A 4,382-nucleotide genomic window follows, 5' to 3' on the forward strand; every position below is an offset into this window, starting at 1 on the left:
GTATTGGTGAAAACGGTGTGCAAGAGGAGCAACCGTGGTATGGTAGATACGAACCACGATAGTTTGGTGGGTCGTATGCTAGAGGAGGATCGGTATCTTGGTGGGTCGTATGAAAGATATATATAAAACCACAGTTACATATTAAAACTGGGAGTGGGAGGAGGAGGTAACAAATGACAATGTTCAATGTATGGTGATGGCGATATGTATTATAACCGAAGTATGGAGGAGGCACTTTGGAGGGCTTCTCTTGAGTGGAATTTTAGCAGAGTCGATAGTTATAATATATAACACGATTTAACATAATACCATTCAACGAGTTCGTATGGAAGTTTCGTGTTATGCAGAGAAACTATAGTATGGGAGAAACTTTTCGGCGGAGCCACGATGGGTGGTATGGTAGTTTGATGCCACGATGCCAGAAAAACGACGATTCATAGCATTGGTATGGGAAGAGAAACAATCAAGGAGGAGAGCGCCATACAATGCATCACTTCAAACACAGTCACAATAGCATTATCACTTCAACACAATCGTGATAGCAACACAATGTCGCAGCACGGGGGGGTATATGACTCAGACATGAGATTTACCAAAACACAGTCACGCCAACAATGTGCAATTTGTGCTCGTAGGAGGAACGATATTACCTTATTTTGAGCCTTCGACAGTCAATCATGAGCACACTAATGTTCAATCCTCCACAACTTTCAAACTATTCCATGCTCACCGCCAACTCAATAAAGTTTTTTTTTTTTAATTAAAACTATTAATGGAATCATTGTTTTTACTAGTATATTGTTAGCTTAGTAATTAATAAAAAAATTTGATGGCTAAATTTCTTTAAACAACTCATTCTATATCAATTTTATAATTTTATGTTAATTAGAAGGGTTTTTACTCTTGTTGTTTGAGAATGCAAAAATACATAACATAAGAAAAGAGTTATATATAAACAATGTTCTTGGAATTGAAATTAATGATTTTGGTTTTAATTCTAATTAAATTAATAGCATAAGAGACAAAGAGTGAGAGAGGAGATATAAGAAAAAATGAAAATTTTGTGGAACTCAGAGAAGTCCTATTGTAAAGACTTGTACAAAGGATAAAAATAGAGAGGATACAATAAAGAAAAGATCGAATAAGTTAATAAAAACAAATAATTAACATAATTTATTAGGGAATTGGAGTCTCTTTCATATAGGTGCTTAAAAAATTAGCATGTGTGTTTGTGAAGAGTAGAAGTTGTTGTTTCCAGTCAATGATTGCAAAGAAAAAGAGAGGTTGGAGCCTCCTCCGGATTGGTGCCTACAAAATATAATGTAAAGATTTATTTATTTTCATTTATATATATACAAAAATAAGAAAAAAAACCATAAGCCAATTCAAAAGATTACAAAAACCTTGGAGCAATAATTTAAAGCAGAACGATTAATGTAAAGCCGTACATCCAAAGTTCTGGCTTCTCTCTTTTGATGACGTTTAAAAGAAAATCATTCCCAGTTCGTGCTTTTCTTTTTGATATTGTTTAACGGAAAATAAGTTTACAAAAACTTAGGAATAAATTCAATAAGCTTTACGACCTGAATTCTTAGATTTCTGTTCATCTGTGTGTTTTTCGTTCTTTCCTGTTGTTAATGTATTGAATTGAATTTGACGGGTGCCAATGGTTATTCGATCTCGCGACGAGATGAATTTACTATTTAATTTTCGATCTCGTGACAAAACCCTGACTGTTACCTGTGCAAGTTACCGTTTACCGTTAGTTATAAGCAAGTGGAAGCACATCTTATATGGTAGAAACTCATTTTATATATACAAGATTTAACACGTAAATCGTAGAAACTCATTTTATATATACAAGATTTAACACGTAAATCGTTTAAAATTACCGGTATTTTTTAAAAAGGTTGTGGTAAGTTTTATAAAAGTAATGACATCTTTATCGATGAACCTAAGTACTTTTTAAATATGTGGAGGTATGTTCAGAAAAGTAATGGATATCTTTATCAAAACACCGTAAGTATTTTTAGAAAATCTTGTGGCAATCTATAAAAAAAAATAGTGATGTAGACTTCGGTATATAGAATGTGAAGGGAATGATTATCATATCTTTTCCATTAGAGGGAAATGCTTAGTGAACCCTCCACAAATAGAACCTACTTTGAAGTGTTAGGTAACTTGTAGAAATGGAATATCAAGAATATTATTAAAATGTCAAGTTAATCTTTCACAAATATAACTTACCTACTTTGAAGTGTTAGGTCACCCATAGATATAGACTATAATTTTATGAAAAAATATATTATGAATGTTGCATATTATATTTATTTTAAATAAATAAATTTGAATTTTTTATGGAATTCTAACGCAAATCAAGTATGGTTTGTTTTTAATATTTTTAAAGATTATTATACACAAAATATTTGTTTTTTTAAAGTGGATTAGCATTGTGATTAGTGATTTCATACATAAGGTGTGAGACATAATGCCTATCACATCATGAGATGGGAGCAATGATAGTTAGTTAGTGGTAGAGGATGGCACACAGCACATGTTAATCCCCAAACCCCCAAAGCCGTGATCTGGTGCATCTTGAAGTTGTGCTTTTAAGCTCTATAGCTACATGGGTCGTTCATTATCGTATTTGAACTAACTTGATAGAGCATTTCTCAAATTTTGGATTTGAATGTCTCATTTTAGGCAAAAATCTCGAATTTCAGGTTGTTTGAGAGGAAGCAAAGCCCAGCTAATCTGCACATTTAAATTATAGTATCACACATCGTTTTGTTAAAAAGTTTTCAGTGCTTTTGAGTCTACACGAGATAGTTAGTGACTTTATGCGCATCAAATCCCTTATTTTTCTACTCAGAGTTGAGTGTCGAGTTGCAGGTGTATTCGTGCATTTATTTCACAAGGCCAAAGTCGGATTCGTTGTATTCCTTTTCGGGAGAAGCTGTCTCTGGCTGTATGATAGGGCCCTTGTAAATCTTGTGTACTCCAAAAAAAACACTTCAAGGCTATTGAAGTTGGTGCTCAAATAAATTTCACCCCTAGCTTAAGGTCTACAACTATAGACTTCGAGAAGGCTAAGAGTTTGGAATAAATTGTGATATTCAGAGTGGTGGATTGTCTTTCTTCTTCATTTCCCCGTTATTTCATATTGTGGAGTTTAAATATGCCTGGCTGTCTTTTTAGTACTTGCATGAGGCTGCAAGCCTTTCACTTTTTACAAGTCAAGCTAAATTTGGAAATTCAAGCAAAAATGGAGTTTCAAATGCCCTCAGTTTTGAAATTCAAAGGCCCCTCATATTTGGAACCGAAAGATTTAATCGTTGTAGAGGAGAGAAAAATACAATAGAGTTAATTATAAACTTTCCAATAGGAAGATTTAAGGCAGGTAGGCCTTTCAGGGTTAAATGCCAGATGGATTTTGATTCTGAATCAGTTAAATATCCTGAAGTTGTCACTGCTCCTTTGAAAATGGTTGGAGGAGATCTAAGCCTATCTCAGTCAAGAATAGGAAATAGTGCGGATATTAAAGAAGATGGTTCAAATGTTGATAATGGTGGTGATGGAGGATGCTTTGGAGGGAATGACAATGGAAACTTTAGAGGAGGAGAAGGGGGAAAAGGTGGTGGTAGGGACAATGAGGGTGATCAAGGTGGGAATGATGGTGAAGATGAATTTGGACCCATTTTAAATGCAGAGGAAGTATTAGAAAATGCAGAAGCCCGAGGGGCTGTTCTTCCATCTGATATGGCAGAAATTGCCAAAGCTGTTGGTTTACGCCAATTGCACCTTTCTAGATACTTGGATTTACAAGTATGCTCGTGTGTTTAAATCATACTTAATATTATATTTGTGGTACTTGGATTTATTTTGCCTTTATTACTAGCATAATGATGCCTTTTTTTTTCTCAGCTATATTCTGATTCGATTGTATAGGAAGCGGCGTGGCCTCTAGGGATAGCCATTCGAGGAAGCGCTGCTTTACGCAACCACATGCTAGCTGACCCAAGTTTTCTGTTTAAAGTTTTTCTAGAGGTCTTGCTGCACCCATTGGATCATTTCTTGTATGCAGACAATATAAAACAATTTTTTTATTGAAAACTACATGTTGTTTTTTTTTACCGCACTGCGTAATTTTCCATGGTGTTTCATTATACATGCAGATAATGGTTGATTCTTGTTGTGCGACATTTAATTTAGTCAAATATTATTAACACAATAGCATATGCTATGAACCAGTCTCCAACACGATCGTGTTCATGTTTAGATGGTCGTCTTCAAGCATGGTTGTCTTCAGGCGAGCGTACGTGTTCATGTTTAGATGGTCGTCTTCAAGCAAGCGTGAGATCACAATCAGGAAGGCATCCATG

This window comes from Pinus tabuliformis, chromosome 3_1 (genome assembly GCF_031772625.1).
Source record: "Pinus tabuliformis cultivar Carrire ecotype Pingquan chromosome 3_1, CPIR1, whole genome shotgun sequence".
Lineage (NCBI taxonomy): Eukaryota > Viridiplantae > Streptophyta > Pinopsida > Pinales > Pinaceae > Pinus > Pinus tabuliformis.